The 19,068-nt window shown below is 44.0% G+C and overlaps 1 long non-coding RNA gene across 3 annotated transcripts; it reads left to right on the top strand.

Annotated features, from left to right (window-relative positions):
- The first annotated feature begins 988 nt into the window (after positions 1 to 988).
- LOC113929336 lies at positions 989 to 17,048 on the top strand. Of its 3 annotated transcripts, XR_003522163.1 has the most exons (4): positions 1,198 to 1,554; positions 16,217 to 16,301; positions 16,576 to 16,690; positions 16,789 to 17,048. It is a non-coding gene; the product is annotated as an uncharacterized LOC113929336 (long non-coding RNA). The 3 variants fall into 3 exon arrangements; XR_003522165.1 differs by lacking the exons at positions 1,198 to 1,554; positions 16,217 to 16,301 and adding an exon at positions 989 to 1,173; XR_003522164.1 differs by lacking the exon at positions 16,217 to 16,301.
- The last annotated feature ends 2,020 nt before the right edge of the window (positions 17,049 to 19,068 follow it).

Here is a 19,068-nt window from a genome sequence, read left to right as displayed (position 1 = left end):
AGCCACACAGGTGCCCCCATCCTAATGTCTTTTTAATTTTATTTTAACTTATATCCTATATAAGACTTATAATACTTATATAAGACATAATACAGGACTATCCAGCTGATAGATGTCAATTACATTCAGTTGGGTATCTGTGCTTTACTTTCTAGCTTAGCATTTCTGAGGTTTCTAAATAATGTAGATCCTTTTTAGTTAGTGCCATCTTCTCTGAGAGGTTCCGGGCTTTTGAGGTCCCATTGTTCTGCAGCTGGAAATTTATGGACAAGTCTCTCAAGGGTACACTCATTGTGTTCATAATCTGCTCTCTAGTAGCATTTGCAATTATGCTCCAAAAGCCTTTCCGTTGTTTCAGTCTGGGTAGCATGACATTTCAACAGTTCATGTTTTATATGACAGTATGCATAGCGGTTAAAGGGACAGACTGCTTGGTTTATAGGGACCTCTGTCTCTGTCTCTTGGATTTAATGCGGTTGGTTTTAGGAAGAGGCTCTTTCAAACTTTAGGAAGGTTTGTAGTGACTGACAAGACAGTTATTTCTTTTGTTCAGGGATGAGCAAAAATTGAAAGAAAAGTCATTTCTTTATCACCTTTTTTGGTGTATATTCTTGTAGGCCTGAAAATGCATTTATATGTTTATAAATAATATCTCACTATAAAAATGATTATGCTGTAGTTACTGGTCTGTTAAAAATATATTTTTCTCATTTATTAAAATAAACCAAATATACTCGTGGGTCAGTAACTATGGAATCCACATCGTATTTTTTTTGTATCAGTATTCTGTTTTAAACCATTTAGATTCTTTCCAGAGTCCTGCTATTTTAAACAATACTGAAGTGAAGAAGCTTATACATATATTTTTGTTCATTTGTTAGTGTTGGAGGAGGTCATGGAGAGGACGTGACCATGGGTTGACCCGAGACCTGGATCCGGGCAATGGGAGGCACCTCACCCCCTCCCCTGTCCTTGGAATGTACGCTCCCCACGGTTGCCACAGTGGGAGCCGTTTTCAAGGACATGGCCTTGAGAGAGGAAGGTGTTGTTGGGACCATTTGGATGGTATGAAGTGACCAAACCCAGTGAAGTCCTCTATGTAAACCTGAGAGCTTCTAGTGCGCAGGTGCGGAGAGCTCCTGGTCTTGCGGCGGCTTCGGACCAGCGGCGGAAGTAAGTAAGCGCCGCGGGGCGACGCCGGTCACCTACCACCTCTTCCGTGTCTCCCCAGCCCCCGGGACCGAGGGCCAGTTTGAGAACCTGCAGTTAGGAAGCGTTGTAACAACAGGTTTCTAGAGACCCCCTGGTTATCTTTACTCAGGGGGAAACAGAAAGCCCCGGGGGGAGGATTGCGGTGACCATGCCCTGGGGAGAGCCAGGCACGTAGCAGGACCTGGGGAAATGTTATCAGAGGGACAAGGTGTCAGGGTTGGCGCCAGGCGTTTTGGTAGCATGATGAAAACGCAAATAGCTCTGAAGAGTCTGAGGAGACAACTGAGAAACACAGCTCTGCGTCCCTCAAGAAGGGTTTTCGTGAAGCCTGAAAACCTGGAGGTATGTTTCCTAGCAACACGTCTTGCCCTTTCAGCCGGTTTAGTCCTGAAACAAAATAAAATTTTATTTTTATGATTGAATGAGTTCAGAATACATTATGCCCACTCATGTCTGGAGTCATCTTTATCTCCCTTTATTACATTAGCTCTAAATGAACTTTTCCAATTTTCCATCATGTCCTTTGGTGGTCTTTTTTGCCCTCGGATTGAGGTTATGGACCAGGGTTGAAGGGAGGAGGTAAATATTTCAAAATTTGGAGCAACCGGTCACCTAGGAAAGAAAAGTAAATATAAGAATCTTCCTCTTGCTCTGTTTTTTTTTTTTTTTTTTAAATTTCTAGTCTTAACTTCTCAAGTCACGCTCTCATTTCTCAAGGGGTCCTGGCAGAGTTTATTACTTTAAGTATAGGTCGCAGGTGTGGACCACAATGCAGTGAAAGCTTCAACTCTTGGAAATGTCCGTCTTGAATCACCTACCTAGAACGTGGTCAGAACTGGGTGGTGGCTGAAGGGCTCAGAGCAGCCAGAACAGGCAGCCTCAAGTTGATGAACTGAGGTGTGGGAGAGGCCCCCAGACCCCACTCTTACTGTGCCCGGAAACCCACAAGCTTTGTTAGTAGATTCTGAGCACGTAACAGATTATTAGCTGTAGGTTAGGAAAGGGAGCCGGGAAGGCTGGAGAGAAGCAGAAACTGAGCTTCCCAAAGGAAAAGAACAGAAAAACTAAAACCCCAGAAGATAGCAGTGTGGGGCTCACAAACTTATGGGTAAAGAGTCTTACCCAAAGTACAGCCTCCGTGGAGGCAGTCACTGCTGTGCGTGAGGATGAGCCGTCAACCAGATGGTCAGAATTCAATGTAATCTGTTGGAGAACGCAGAGTGCATAGACTGCAGGGACAAGGATTTCCACTGAAAACTGTGTCCTGAAAGTTTTGATGCTTTAAGGAGCGGGACTTGTAGTCATCTGGGAAGTTTGGCTTTTCCCAAAGGCTTCTGCGTGGCTCATGTGTTACCAGGTGACTGAGATTGGTTCTTTTCCTCCTGGTTTATAAAGCTTAAACAACTGTTTGGTGAAAAATGTGGATATTAGTCACTTACCAATGAAGTCATCTATATGACTGACTTGGATGGATAGGAGATGAAGTGGGGAGGAGGGAAAGCCGTTGTAAAAATGACCTGAGTTTTGAAGGAAAGTGTGGAGATGCTGGGCACAGATGATGCTGGGCACAGCATAGGTGCTGAATTGCATATGTGTAGAATTGAAGGGAGCTTCTTTCAAGACTGACTCTCACCTGGTGCTTTGGCTGGAGCTGAATATGATGGAGGGTGGTTGAAAGAGGAGAGGGATGGAGAGGGATACGTCAGCCTGGGGAGCTTGGGCGGGACCAGGTTCCAAGTTAAGGGTTCCTGAAATGGAACCTGCCCGTGGTAGCCAGTGCTGTGTGTGTAAGGGCTGTTTGGTGTGGCGTTTGGATCCTGGAGGTGCTCCCACCAGGTAAGAAGACTGGCTGACCTTGTCGCCATGCCTGTAGGGCCTACCCCTACCCTGTACTAAGCCTGCAGTGGCACGTCAGCATGTTGATGAGGAATTCCTTGCCAGGCCTGATCCTTCTGGGCCACAGTGACTGGGTGAATAGCTAAGAGGAGCCCTAAGGCTATTATTCTGATAAGTCTAGTTCCTATTCACTAAAAATAAGAAAAGAAAAAGAAAAAAGAGCTGAATTATTTAGGTTATTGATGTAGATGGGTTTCTTCTTTCCTCGAGCCATCAATGGAGAATCATTTCATAATAACTCACTGAATATAAGATAAGTACAGGCTTAGTTTTTAAAAGAAAGAAGAGTAGAGTTTTAGCAGATACAAATTCCACTAAAATTTCCACTATTAGTTGACAAGGCATTATTCCCTCTGAAGTCTTTTTTATGAAAACTGCATAAAGATCACATAAGCATTTATTGCATAATTTAGTACCATTGTTATTAATTTCCAAAGCACTTCTTATTGGAAAAGCTTAAACTGTTTACAAGAGCCTTGTGAGGAAAACCAACGTTGCTCCGATTTTATAGATAAAAATGAAGCTCACAGGATTGAAATGGGTGGTCCCAAAGATCACCACAAAAGCTGACATTTTTTTTTTAAAGATCTTATTTATTTATTTGAGAGGGAGAGAATGAGAGATAGAGAGCACGAGAGGGGGGAGGGTCAGAGGGAGAAGCAGACTCCCTGCTGAGCAGGGACCAGGATGCGGGACTGGGACTCCAGGATCATGACCTGAGCCAAAGGCAGTCGCTTAACCAATTGAGCCACCCAGGCACCCAAAAGCTGACATTTTTGATGTATTTTCTCTAAGGTTTTTTTCTTTGCTCTTGGTGAAAAATATAATGTTTGGTAAATGTTTTCTTATGTTATTCAGTAGTCTCTCTTTTTTTTAAAATATTGAGTTTGTTTATTTATTTATTTTTTAAAGATTTTATTTATTTGAGAGAGAGAGAACGAGAGATAGAGAGCACGAGAGGGAAGAGGGTCAGAGGGAGAAGCAGACTCCCTGCCGAGCAGGGAGCCCGATGTGGGACTCGATCCCGGGACTCCAGGACCATGACCTGAGCCGAACGAAGGCAGTCGCCCAACCAACTGAGCCACCCAGGCGCCCTCAATAGTCTCTTAAAACATGATTTTAAAGAGTTGTGTGACTTTTCCTTGTGCAGATAGTTTAACCACTCTTCCCTTATGAGATATTTGGGTTGCTTCCTATCTGCTCTTGTAAGGGATGCTGTGAGAAACATGTTTGTCCACACGTCTTTAGAGAAAAAGAGGCCTGATTCATGCAGAGATTGTTTGGAAATCCTAGAGAGGTAACAAGTCACCATCAATGAGCATCTAGAAATCACTTGAAATGTGCAAAAGACTCTTCTCAGTATGGGGGCCCAGAAATGGAAAAGACATACTCTCTGAACGTAAAGAGTTAACCATTTGGTTAATACTTAGAGTATACATGAAGTAATAACACAAAGCAATAATAAATCCCAAAGGCATGAAATGAACAGCAGCACATAAGGTCGTGCTGTGCAGAGAGCTGATACTCCAAAATGTTGCTTGCTTTGTTCTGGTTTGCAAGAGCTGAGAGTTCAAACCACTGAGAATGGAGAACTTGAGATGGGCCCCAAAGGATAGTTAAATGTGGTGTGGATTTATAGTGAGACAAATCTGGCTTCAGCTCCTAGTTCATATTACTAATTACCAGCAATATGAACTTGGACCACTTACTTTCCCACTTGCGATCCCAGCTTTCTTATCTGCAGAGTGGGAATAATAATATCACCGTCACAGAGGATTAAGTGGAATAATGACTGTGAAGGACTTTCTAATGTTATTAATTATAATAAAGGGAAAAAATTTCACAAGGGTGCCTGGAATTGGGATATCATTTTAATCACTGTATAGTGAGATGATGTATCACATAGAAAGTATCTTGCCCTCCAGTATTTAAAACAGCAGGGTAACAAGGAGTTTTGAGGCAGCAGTATAATGTTTAAAAACTGTTGTGCTTTAAAGTGGGAGCAAACCCAAAAAGGAATTAAAAGAGTACATGTCAAATGCTGTATCTCATTCTCCTTTTGAGATGGTTTTGCATCTAGAACATTTGCAGGTCAGTGCTCCAGGGACACTAAATGGCTTGTTGGCAGCACAAAATATTGGTCTCTCTGTGGTTGTGTGTCCTCTAGGGTTGGTGAAGAAATGTGCTTGCGCTCGTCCTAGGAGGGTGCGTGCTCTCCTAGATAGATGGAGGGTTGTACCTCTTTCTTGTCAAAAATCAAATTGCATGAAATTCTTCACTCACTGGGCAAGCAGGGGAGCTGGAAGCCTAAGTAGAATGGAAAAACAATCTTTCCTTCTTAAGGTCCTGAGGAAGAGGAAATCCTCCTTGTGGGGGGGGGCGGTGCTAAGTGAAAAATTGAGTTGGACAGCATGGAGCATCTTCAGGACTATAAATGGGTTGGGTGAGATAGAACAAGGGGTCCCCATATTTTATTTGGGAAAGGCTTATGCGGACAGAAGAGTCCTGAGAATTGGCAAGGGAGAGGTCCAGAAAAGCCTGGACTGGAGCGTACCAGCATTCTGGGGCTGTGCCAGGCAACTGAGAAGAGGTTAGCCTGGAGCCAGGGAAGGCCATTGCTGTATGTGTGTCAGTGTGAGTGAGTGTGCAAGTGTGTGAGAAAACGTATGAGCTTATGAGTGTGTGAGAATGTATGCGTGGGAGTGCATTTGAGCATGTAAGAGTGTACGTGAGTGTGTGAGAATGTATGTGTGTGAGAATGGATGAATGTGTATGTGTGACTATGGGAATATGAGGCTGTGGTTGTGGGTGTGTTAAGTGTGAGACTATATGAGTGTAGTTGTGGGAGTAACAGTGTATGTGTTTGTCCAGTCAAAGGGAATCTCATATTTGAGAGCACAAGTAAAGGCCTTCTCCAAACCTTTAATGAGGTTTCCTGGGTTTTTAACCAACAACGCTCCCTGGTACCAGCTTGACTGTGTTGGAGAAACTTTCCCTGGGGCAGCTGCACAGCCAGTGTTGAGTGCAGGAACTCTGCAACTGGCCTGCCTGGAAGCCTTGTCTGTGTCAGCTTGGGCAAATAAATTAGCCGCTCTGCCCCTTAGTTTCCTTGTCTCTAGAATGTGGATCACAGGAACACTTCTGATCGCAAGGAGCGGTTGGGAAGATTAAATGAATGAGTACATGTAAGGCTTAGCACAGCGCCTGGCACCTAATAGGTGATAACTGAAAGTTAACCATTACAAAAGTGTTGAGTAAGGGAAAACCTCATGTCTGCCCAGGCTGGCATTTGAAAAACTATTTACTTTCACATCAAAGGTCAAAATATATAACAAAGTGAAAGTTTCTCCTCACTCCTGTTCACCATTCCTATGGGTCTCATATCCCTGCAAAATGTAACCACTGTTGTTAGTTTCTTGTTCAAACTTCTAGAAATATTTTACTTTATGCCGGTGGAAGCAAATACAAATAGATACCTTTTGGCACAGATGATAGCATAATATATATATTGTTTCTATGCTTTGACTTTTCTTTTTAAACTTAAAGATGTGGGAAAAAAATAAGGATACAGAAATCTTTCCATAGGGGTATAGAATGAGCTTCCTCACTGTTTTTTTTAAAGCTGCATAGTATTGCATTGTTTTATAATACATGACAATAACCTGTTTTCTCATCTGCTCTTGGTGGCCGTTTATTTATTTCTTTTTCTTTTTTTTTTTCTTGTGGCCATTTAGATTGTTTGCAGTCTCTTCCAAACTGTTATATGTCTTTACAGCCCAAATACTGGGCAGAGCCATGTACCACTTCTAGAAAATTATCCATGTACCAGGAAGGAGAGGACAGAGAGTTCTTATACCTCTCTATCCCCTCTGTTTCTGTGGTAGACCATAATCAAGTTGGCTGAGGGAGTTTTACATATGGGATTTAGGTTTTATACCGTCAGCCTTCATTAATTCATACCTGCATCTGTTGATACCATGGATGCAAACTTAGCTATTTGGTAATAACTTACAGATTTGCTGACCTAAAGGGAAGAAACACCCTCTAAGGACTGACGGCCGCCGACTCTCCCAGAATCAAGCCCCTTCCTAGCAGAGTGTTAACTTGCCAGTAGAGGGCTCCCTCCTGTCGGGAAAAATAAAAAGGTCTCTGGGAAAGGTTTTCAACTGAATACCCAGACACGGAGTGTGGTGTTTCCCTTCTGTGTAGTTGGGTGATGTGTCATTTCCCTGAATATTTAGGGATTAACTTAGTGCTGCCTTTGTCACTTTTTTGGGTGTGTTTAATTGTGAGGAGTTGTGGAGAGGAAGCGGGTTCCCCAGGGGCTTTAGGGGAAGGTCTGTGATCTGACCCAGACTAGGGGATTATAGTTTTCCTCTCTAGGATGTGAGGCATCCCAGCCTTGTTCTCTACTTCTAGACGAGAAACCACTCACTCCTATACCAGGTTCCCTGGGATATGCTTGTGAGACCTGTTAACAGGGCACTTAACCCCTGTTTAGAAAGCCTTGTTTATATAACCCGTGACTGCTCTTTGAGGCTAATGCTCCCATGGAGTCAGGTGAAAATCCACCTCAGCACTTTAAAGGGGAAGAGGAAAAGAGCCGACATTAATTTAGCATCTCCTGAGGTAGGCCTGGCAGTAGAGGCCACTATGCCCTATTTCTCTTCATTCTTGCCTGGTAGAAATTAGTCCTGTTTGCCATATAATCACCCCCCACCCCCCGGAAAATAAACAAAAAAAAGCCGTTCTGGGAACTGAGACTCCAGAAGGTGAAGTACAGGGCCAAAGTCACACAGGTAGGAACGACTGCTTAGGTGCTAACAGGTTCCCCAGCTGGAATTGCACTGCCAGTCATTACAGACTCCAAACTTTGTTTTCTACCAGAACAACTCCATCCCCGCAGGGTGTGAATGGTTTAACCCCAGTCTGAGAAGGCTGAGATCATGGAGTCAGTCCCGGGGAGGAAATTTCCCCTCTACTGCTGACTTCTGGCCCAGTTTGAGAACAGATCCAAATAATTTCTCTTGTTCAGATATACTGATGTCCCCGCATTTCCTATTTTATTTAGGGCATACCTAGGCTAATACTGAATAAGCTCTGAGAAAACAGAAGACTCATGGGATTTGAGAAACTGAGTCTAGAACTTGCTTCCCCAAGAATGGCCTCTTCTGAGCCCCGAGTCATTAAGCGCTGGTGTGCATGGGGCACTTGCGTGCCGGGCTCTTCCTGTCCTGCTGGCAGAGGCTTTCCAGCTACAGGCAGTGGGGAGGCCTCAGACTGGCGGGCTTTCCCAGGCCGAAGCTGGCCTCTCTGTCTTACTTTGGTTTAAGAAATCAGCAGCACAGGGGCGCCTGGGTGGCTCAGTTGGTTAAGCGTCTGCCTTCGGCTCAGGTCATGATCCCAGGGTCCTGGAATCGAGCCCCACATCGGGCTCCCTGCTCAGCAGGGAGTCTGCTTCTCCCTCTGCCTGCTGCTCGCCCCTGTTTGTGCTCTCTCACTCTCTCTGACAAATAAATAAATAAAATCTTAAAAAAAAAAGAAATCAGCAGCACAGAATGAAAAGAAAGGGTGAGGCAAGCTGTTTATAGATGTTAGTCAAATGAACTCTAGAGGTGCTTTTCTTGGTGTTCCGTGTAATTTTGTATAAACAGGGAGCAGACTCATGGAAGCCAATTTGGTATAGCCAATTTAGATAAACCTTTCCCCCTTTCTAAATGTAAGAGCACTCTTTACACTGCTTTTAAACGCCATTTTATTAGACTACCTTATAGATTTTGAGAAACTATTTTTTTGCATTGATTACCTCATTTCCGTTCACGGTGTTACACACCTGTCAAGCACGGGCCAATAATGTTCATTTGTTCATATCTCTCTAGAGTTACAATACAATTATGTGCACATTTCTAACAAAAAGGAATGATTCAAGGATTATATATTAAAAAGCAGTTACTGCTGATCCATTCCTCAAACTTCAAGATTCTACAGTGGTGGCTTAGTCCAGTGGTTCTCAAGCTTGAGTATGCCTCTAAATGATGTGCAAATGCTTGTTAAATTGCTGGGCCCTGCCTCCAGTTTCTAATTTTTTTTTTTTTTAAATGTAGGCTCCATGCCCAGTGTGGAGCCCAACGTGGGCCTTGAACTCACAACCCTGAGATCGAGACTTGAGTTGAGATCAAGAATCAGACGCTCAACCAACTGATCCATCCTGGCGCCCCAAGTTTCTGATTCTTTAAGTCTGGAGTAGGCTCCAGATTTGGCAATTTTTAACAAGTTTCTTGGGGGATGCTGATGCTGCTGGTCTGGGGAGCATACTTTGAGAATTAATGACTCTGCCCTACAAGGTGGGAAAGCTCAAGATGGTAGAAATATTGTTGCTTCTCCCCTACCCTCTCCTTCCCATATCTGGTAGGAGAAGGTAGTGATTAAGAGGGAGAGCTTTGGCCTGGAATTGTGTTTGGAGGAAGCTCCAACACGTTCAGCTATGTTATCTTGTCTAATTTATTGGACTTAGCGCCTCAGTTTTCTCATTTGAAAAAAATGTGGATAATAGCTTCTAATTCATAGGGTTGTGATGAGTGAGACAATGTGTCTAATTGGTTTAGAACATATATACACAAGTAGCATAAATACACAGATGTGTGGAACATATATTATACAGACATGTAGTATGGATATAGCTCCTTTTTCTAAGAGTTCTTGCATATCTCTGAAGAGGCTTATTTTGGCCAAAAACAGGCCGAAATAAAAAGAATTAAATATAAGGCATGATTACTTTAAATAATTGGGGAGGTAGTATTTTTTCTTCTTTTAAAGAAGTACTAAAATCCCCACTAACGAAGTACAGTCTAGGCATTACCAAACACTGTTATGATTTGAGGTCAAAAGAAAGCCTGGGGCCTCTGAACATCAATACTGAGGAGGTGCGGAAAAGTTAGAAAAAGAGTACGTGGAGCCAAGGGTTGGCAGTTTTTAAACAATGGAACTCAAAACCTTCCCAGCTGTAGGAATAGGCAAGGCTGTTGCACGTTTTTAAATTTGGTGTTCAAATTCCCAGCCCTTGCAAAATTGCCTACCTTCCTAGCCTGCCAGGGTGATGGGAAGTCCCACTCCTTCAATGTAAGGCTGTGTGTCTCCAGAATGCAAATTGTATTTTCTAGGAGTAATAGCACATTAATCCAATAATACTCACTAACTCTTTCAGATTAGATTATATTAGATTAGCTAGGTGTTACCTTGGAAAATACAGTGCTTTGCCCTGAGGGAATAGGACACAGAAGAAGGTGACTTGGAGGAAAGATCTGGAGTCTGGGGCACAGCGGGGACTTTGGGCAGCCAAGGGCACTGGGGGGCAGGAGAGAACTGCAGGTTACCAACTTAGCCAGCTGCTCATTCTGCTGGGGAGAGTTCCAGCCAGGCCTTCCAGTTCCCTGCAACCTGGAGATCCGATACAGCTTATTCTAAGGTTGTGTTCTGAAAACTACCTCTTGTTTGCGGTAAAACCAAGGAGAATGGTCTCTGCTGCTGGGCTCTCTCGGCTTCTGCGTCCCCAGCCTCTCTGGGCCTTTCTCCCCATTTCTCGTGTGGAGAACCACTCCTCCTGAAAGGAAGAAAAACACTATTCCAGTTGTCAGTTAAGCCCAGCCAAACGATGGCTACTTTGGGGGCATTTAGGCAGAGATAACCCCTGAGTTTCCCTCCTTCTCCACTTTTTTTTATTTTTATTTTTTAAAGATTTTATTTATTTACTTGACAGAGAGAGAGAGCACAAGTAGGCAGAGTGGCAGGCAGAGGGAGAGGGAGAAGCAGGCTCCCTGCTGAGCGGGGAGCCGGACGTGGGGCTCGATCCCAGGACCCCAGGATCATGACCTGAGTCAAAGGCAGCCGCTTAACTGACTGAGCCACCCAGGTGCCCCCCCTACTCCACTTTAATGACAACTAAGTCACCTGAAGCAAATGTTAACTAAGACTTATCCTAATTCTGAGATAGAGAAAGCGAAAACTCACTGAGGAGCAAGCTCTGGCTTTGTTTCATTTTTTTTTTTTAAGATTTTATTTATTTATGTGACAGAGAGAGACACAGCAAGAGAGGGGGAGTGGGAGAGGGAGAAGCAGGCTTCCCGCTGAGCAGGGAGCCCGATGCGGGGCTCGATGCCAGGACCCCGGGATCATGACCTGAGCCGAAGGCGGATGCCTAATGACTGAGCCATCCAGGCGTCCTGGCTTTGTTTCATTTTAATAGCCTGTGCTGACCCGGAAACTTTTTTTTTTCCTTAAAGATTTATTTATTTATTTATTTGAGAGACAGCGAGAGTGAGCAGGGTTGGGGGGAGAGGAGCAGAGGGAGAGGGAGAGAGAGAATCCCAAGTGGACTCCCTGCTGAGTGTGGGGCCTGATGTGGGGCCTGAACTCATGACCCTGAGATCATGACCAGAGCAGAAATCAAGAGTCAGATGCTTAACCCACTGAGCCACCCAGGCGCCCCTGACCTGAAATGCTAAAACAAATCTGTTTTTAGTGACCTTTTCCTGGCCAACCTATGAGATGGAGTCAGAGCACATGGTCTGCTTCCCACTTTAGCAGCAGCACGGAGACCCACCTAACTCCATGACGGAAGCACCACGCATCACACAGGCAACTGCAAAGTGGGGAGGTCAAAAGTTTCATTTCGGAGCCCCTTTCAGGTTCTTGGGCTTTGCTGCAGCCTGGTTATAACTGTTGGGGTCTTCCTTTTGTCCCCAGCTGGTGGCAGCTGGGCGGCCTTCCGTCGCAAATCTAAAGTAAACTAATGTCCACTTGTTATGCCCTGTGATGGAGCCATGCTGCCAGATGGGTTTGAGGCTGACGGGCAGGGCCAGGGCTAAGTGCAGGTCTAGCTGGTCTGATTTTAGGCTTCAGCCCTGCCCCGTCTTCGCTTGGCAAACGGGGAGGGCCAGGAGGAGAGGTCATCTCTGTGGCCAGTGTCCTGAGCCCACACGAGGTCTGTGTGTGGAAGGTGAGCCCGTGCTGTGTCCTGTGGAGAGGGCCTGGTGGGGAGGAAGATGGGGAGGAGGATGTGTGGCCCAGCGACTGTCCAGGAGGCCAAGTGGCTTGTGGTGGCGCTGGCACGTGGTGTGTGTAAGAACACATTATTATAAAATACGGGCATTCAAAACTAATAACAGAATAGGAGGATTAGAGAAGTTGAAGACGTTTTGAATGAGTCATTTAGTGGCTCCTGGTACTATTGAATTTATATCCAAGAGTCCTGTGGGCACTTCTTGAAATAATTTACCCAAACCCAGATCTGTATAAAGAAGCCCTGTTAGCTCTGGGAGGACACTGACAAGGGGGGCTAGAGTTGGGAGTTAGACCAGGGGCCTACAAGGTTCTCGCTAACTCAAAGGTTCTCTGAATTATCCCAGACTTGTCAGGTGAAAACTTCTAAGCACCTGTGCAGGTCGTTCTCCCAGTGACACTGCCCACAACTGGCACAACTCCTCCTTGGAAATGGCTCTCTTTGCTGCCTGGAGTTAACTGCAGGGATGAACGTGTATGGGCTCTCTTGGGCAAATCAATTTTAGAGGGGCTTTAGGCAGTTTGGTTGAAGTCTTCATGCACTATTACTGGATGTGACCCTTATGTGGTAGTAAGGTTCAGGGAGAATGTTGTTATTGCCCTTGATTAATTCTCCCTCCAGGAGGAATCTTCTTTGTTTAAAGCAGAATGGTTCATGGTTTGTTAGAAGAAACATGTTATGTAAGTCTTACAGAAGTAAAAGGTCACTGAAATGGCTTTCTTTGTGCTTCCTAGAATCGAAAGTCTTGCCTATGACATGGGGTGAATTCATGAGGATTGGACAATGTAGGTTTTGAATAAAAATATCTTATGAAATGCAAAGAAGGGGATCATTCCCAATCCAAATGCTATTCTTCTCTGTTGCATTACTGTCCCCAGAGACCACCCTATCTCTCTCAACTTCTTTCAAATGCTTAAAAATAGCATTCAGACTTTTATAAGTGTTTAATCCTCACAGAATCACTCCATTTCACAGGTGAAAGTCAGAGAAGTATCTTGTCCAATGTGCTGCAGCAAAGAAGCGAGAGAATATTCCTTTCCACTACCCCAAGTCCCTTTTTTGTTCCTTGGGCCCTGCCTGTTTTACTTCCCTCCATCGTCCGGGGCTTTCACCGGCAGCAGACTTCTTGCCAGCTTCTGTGATCCTCCCAGACTTCTGCGTTTTCAGACATTGTCCCTTCCCCTTGGTCCTGCAGAAGAAAAGCAACTTCTCCCCAGCTTCTTTGTGACCTTTCCTCTCTGGGACTTAGTTTCCTCATCAGCAAAAGGGGGATAATTGCCAGGAGTCATCTCGCTTGTTACCCCAGCTCCCCACCTCAGCAGGCACGGTGAGTCCAGCCTCTGATAAACCTCCAGGGTGGGAAGTACACAGAGAATCCAGGGCTCCCGAAGTCTTTGTTCCTCCTTCTCTGATTGTTGCTGCCCTAAACATATTGCTGGTCATTCCTGGCCAGAGCCCCCAGCCCTCTGTTGCTCTCTCCTTCTCCTGGACCCTGAACCTCATCTTCTCTGTTAGCAAATGTGGCCCCTTGGACAAATAACATCACTGTTTTGAGCCTCAGTTTTCTCATCTGGAAAGAATGGGTTCATAATATCTATGTTGCATAGATCAGTTGTGAAGATTAAATCTATTAATATCTTACGGAAAAACACCTGGCAAATAGCAGACCCTTGGTTCTTTTTAGTTACCATCTTTCTTAATTTTCGTCTTAGAAACAGTAGTCTTTTAAACCTAGTCTGCCCAATTGGACACCTGAGCCTCTTCACATTTCTCCATGCGGGTGCCAGTGTGTGTCCTCATTCTACCTGGCCCCTGGTCCCAGACACTCAATACTTCTGAGGCTCTTGGTTTTTGGGTTTAGCCCCTCTTCCCGGTGTACCCTTTCTCGCTTCCCTGTGTCTTCTCGGCTTACTCTATGCTATTTGTCTATGCCGTTGTTGCTGCCATAGCCAGGTGCTGGCTATAATAATACCTGCTTTGCATACCTCATGGATTATTGTGGGCATCAAAGGAGCTGATTTATGCCATCAAAGTGCTTTGAAAGGTAAGATGGACCACATTCATGTGGGTTATATTAGGAGGATTATTATCACCGCGGACTCTCTTCAGATGACCAAAGATACCCACCCAGTCCGGACCTTCTCAGCATATTCTTATCTCTCTTGGACATCCCCACACTGGCTGAGAAGTCTGTTAAGCAAATGAAGAACTTGTGTTGAGGGTGGAGAATGCCTGGGTAATGAATTACCTTCTTTAGGGTCCCAATGGGAAATCTTGTACCCTGGAAAGTGTTAAATTTACTTCACTTGAGTGAATGCTTCAGACCCAGCAAGCATTTCATTTGCCCAGGCAGCCCATTGTGATGATGGCATTAAATAATCATTATCATTACGTGGAAATCCTGTCACCTTGGGGATTTAGAAAGTGTTTCTCAAGTCACATACACATAAGCAACCAAAATGAGCAGAATGTTCATCTAGAAGAAAGTATTTGCGAAGACAACATTTGTTTGTAATTGTTAGCATTTGGCAAAGGCAGGAAATGAAAGAATGAAATGAACCACAGCATTGGATTCCTTCCAGTGTTTTTTCCAATCCCAAATTGTCGAGACTAGGGAGGAAAGCCTTCCTGTCCTGGACCATGAGCTCTGGGGAGGAGAGTAGGAGCCTTCAACTCCCTCATGCCCTCTGTCCAGGAAGTCATTTCAAAGGGAGCTGTCTCCGGGGAAAAGCAAGAGCCCATTGGCCAATGTTTATTTATAGTCTTACACCCTGTAAACTTGTCTTCTTTTTAAAAATTAAGAGCAAAAAATATTTTGGTTCTTGTTTGTTTGGACCGCCTCCAGGCGGTCATATCTGTTTTCTTTATTTCTGTGTGGGTTGCTCAATATCTTTGGTCTTGATGGAACTGGTTTCATTCCTAGGCCCTCCCTTATTATTAATGTTCTTATTATTGGTTAGTTCTTCTATGTTTGTAGTGTCCTTGATAATTTTTTTTATTAGCTGTTCTTTACAGCAACGCAGTGAGGTGGATCAGCCTTACTAAATACTTGTCCAACAAATTGTCCAACATTTTCTTTTGTTGGCTCTTGTCAGGATTTATTACAACCGTTTTTTTTCCCTTTCTGATAGTCGTCCTTCTGCAAGAAACTTAATGCTCATTCTTGTGGAACTACATGAGCCAAGGCCTTTGTGTCATCTGCTTTCAATTCGTGTTTGGTTTCTTCCTCCCTGCCTGCCTTTCTCACCCTCCTCAAAATTATTGTTGCCTCTCCTGTTCACACAAATGGTGCTCAACTAATCAAAAGCAGGCTTGAGTAGAGGGCTTCTTTTTTTTTTCTTTCGTGACATTCAGATACATTTCTAAGTGGCCACTGGCTGTCAATTCTTCAGCACATGACTTGTTAGCAAATAATCAGCCACTGCTAATATTCTGTGGTTGTTGTTGTTATAGTTGGGTGTATATTGGTTCTACGGTGAACCCTTGGACTATTGGGCTATGAAGAGAGATGTTTCAGGGATAGCTGGGAATTGGTACCATAACAGGAAAGGACATTAATTCTCACCAACCAAGAAATGCCTGAGTCTTCCAAAACCCACCATCGTCAAAAATATTATATTATGTTTCTTTTTTTAATATCTTAATTTTATTTATTTATTTATTTATTTATTTATTTATTTATTTATTTAATTATGTTAGTCACCATACAATAGAGAGAGAGAGTGAGAGACAGAGCACAAATGGGAAGGGGGGTGGGCAGAGGGAGAGGGAGAAGCAGACCTCCCTGTTGAGCAGAGAGCCCAACGTGGGGCTGGGTCCCAGGACGCTGAGATCATGACCTGAGCCAAAGGCAGGCACTTAACAGACTGAGCCACCCAGGCGCCCCTTATTATGTTTCTATCTATGCACACATACCTAGATATCTCTGATATCTTTTAATTTTGAGTACTTAATGCCTGTTATCTTTCTCCTGTCACTGAACCTTTATATTTCTCTATTGGGCTTATGTCATACTGTAGTTATTGTTGACTTGTCTTTCTTACCCACTAGGCTCTGGATTTCTTGAGGGGAGAGACCATGTCTTATTTTTCATCTACCAAGTATCGCGCTAGGCACCAGGGAAATCTATTTGGGGGTTAGTAAGTATTTGCTCAGTGAATGTTAAAGTGCTTTTATTAAATGAGAAAATGCTTTTGTTAACTATATGATGTTTTATAAATTACTAAGGCCTGTTCAAATACAACTTCTTTTTATTATACTTGTATTGCCTTGTCTATATAGCAATAAAGGATAGATTTGAATCCTGTGAAGCTGGACAAGAAAACTTACCCACATTATGGAACAGGAATGATGGCTATTTGACTGAATTATGAAAAGATTTAAAAAGATCAACCATATTATTTTGATAGGTTTCTGACGTTGGGTCTGCTTGGTTACCTGTGGTGATTGAGAAAGCCCAGAAATAGGTGGGAGGATAACCTTCAAGTGCCTTTAGAAGTCACTTAACAATTCTCTGCTGCATAGGTAGGTATTCTAGAAAATGTCTTAAGTGAGGTTGCACTTACATGCGTTCTGGATGTAGGTAGTTCTGAAAAGCTATGTGTTATCCTGTGTTTTATCAGGTTGAAGCCAATGGAATAGGAGTTACCAAAGCAATTCAAAGTAGTTAGCAGTTGGCTCAATGATCCAGAACTCTTACCCCCATGGAACTTACCTTAGAGGCTGTGAAGAAGGGAGAAGAGTAGATCTTCCATCCACTATCCTGTGGCATCCTGCTTCGAGAAAAATGGACCACTTATTTCTACATGAACGGACATGACAACTAGTGATGAAAAAATAAGTTCTACTTGTTAGTCTGGAACATTTCAGATACCTAATAAATTCCGACTGAGTAAATAAAGGAATGAATTTAGCCTCCTTTTTTTTAGTTAAGATTATTTCCTTATTTATTTGAGAGGGAGAGAATGAGAGACAGAGAGCACGAGAGGGAAGAGGGTCAGAGGGAGAAGCAGACTCCCCGCCGAGCAGGGAGCCCGATGCGGGACTCGATCCCGGAAGTCCAGGATCATGACCCGAGCCGAAGGCAGTCGCTCCGCCGACTGAGCCACCCAGGCGCCCTGAGTTTAGCATCCTTCTCCCAGCTGTCCAAGAGCTTAACATGTGCATGTGAAAAAGCCCAAGAATGACTTTACTGGCTTTTACCCAAGGGGACCCTGGGATCAGTCAGCAACAGGGGAAGAACTCTGAGTTTGGGCCAAGTTCACTTCCAAGAAGCAGCTTTTGATAAAAGCTCAGTATTCTTATCAATAGTCCTTTCACCTCTTTGTGCAGGCCCGGCAAACTCTTTTTGAAAAGCAAATGCACCGTAGGCAGAAGCTGGATGGCAAAGCCCAAATGCAAGTCTCATCCCCAGTTGGGCAGCAAGACATCTTAAATCAACCCTTTGGCGCTTTTGGGAGGATGGATTTACAAGAGACTGACAGGACTTTTCAGTCTATGTATAGAAACATTAGATCGGTTGCTGGAGGTAAAAAATCAGTCTATTAGAATTTCTTGTGTTAGGTGAAGTTGCCAGGAGGCCTCACTATAGGCTTCTGGCTTTTCATGAGTTATCCTCATTACTGGTCAGTAGTAGAAACAGAACATGTTGACTTTGGGATCTGGTAATTGTCTTAAATTAGTGGCTTAAAGGCCACAGAGCCTCTTTCCTTCCTTACTGCCGACTTTTCTTTTCCTCATTTTTACCATGGATTCTGGTTTCTTTTCTTTGTGTGCCAATCTCTTCGTTTGACCGGAACTGGCCATTAGAAGGTTTTTTTTTTTTTTTTTTTTTGGTCTAGTTAATTCTTTGGGTGCTGAAGACTTAGCTAATGGGGAAGTGAATGGAGAGACTCAAGCAGGAAATTTGTGCATGAAATGGGTTTTTGTTTTTGTTCCTCTGAGGATTTGCTGTAAGCAGATATAAAGTGCCTTTCTTACTCAAAGTATCTCCACGGGCTTTCACAGATCAATTTGTCACTGGCAGGGCAGTGAGAGGAGAGGCCAAATGAGCCATGTGGTGACCTGGCTGCTCTCTCACTCAGGCATGCTGTCCTTGATCATTAGATAACCACAATGACACTTCACCCACCGTGTCCATTACAATCAGAACTTTAGAGCAAGGGTAGGGCTCTCTGGGTGTCACTCCATTGCATGAACAAACAAACACCCACAAAGAGATTGGGGAGAAGGGAAGCTGGACCTATTTTTGAAACACAAAGCCAAGAAAAGGAAACAAAAGGAAATCAATCTTTTATTTGCTCACTTTGACTCTGGAGCACTTATGTATTCTCTGCGATGTTTGGTCGTTGGTGAATGAGGAACCCGAGCATTTCTCTCTGTTCATGAGATGAGACCAACTCAACTCCGCAAGAGTCTTAATTCTAAGAAGACGAGGCTCTTGACACAGCCCTTCTAAGTTTACAGAATAGGTGTGACAGGCCTCCTGCCAGTTCCTCAGCAGGCAGCGCCTTACAGCATATGCCTTCAGGGCCTGTGAGGTACAGAGTGGGGGTGGAATTGGAGAAACACCTCAAAATGTGTCCAACTGAGCTATCAGAAGAATTCTCCAGTCAGTCACTCTGCAGGAACAAATGGAGTTTCTGAAATGCAGGTGTCATCTTAGGAACTCGTTTTGAACTTTGAGTTCCCAGTTTGTTGATATTAGGGCCAGAGGAGGGGGCGAAGATCAGAGGATAGGAGAACAGGGTGACCATTGCAATAAGTTCAAGAGAGTAAAGGTGAACCCCATCTTTTATACGATTTGGAGCCTTTCAGACTACTCAGCAAGCTGAGGGGTTGGAAAGAAAAATGCTTCTTATATAATAGCTGAGAGCTCTTATCTCATTCTTGGGAACAAGCTG

Source organism: Zalophus californianus, chromosome 5 (assembly GCF_009762305.2).
Source record: "Zalophus californianus isolate mZalCal1 chromosome 5, mZalCal1.pri.v2, whole genome shotgun sequence".
NCBI lineage: Eukaryota > Metazoa > Chordata > Mammalia > Carnivora > Otariidae > Zalophus > Zalophus californianus.
This window is presented reverse-complemented; position numbering and strand designations above follow the sequence as displayed.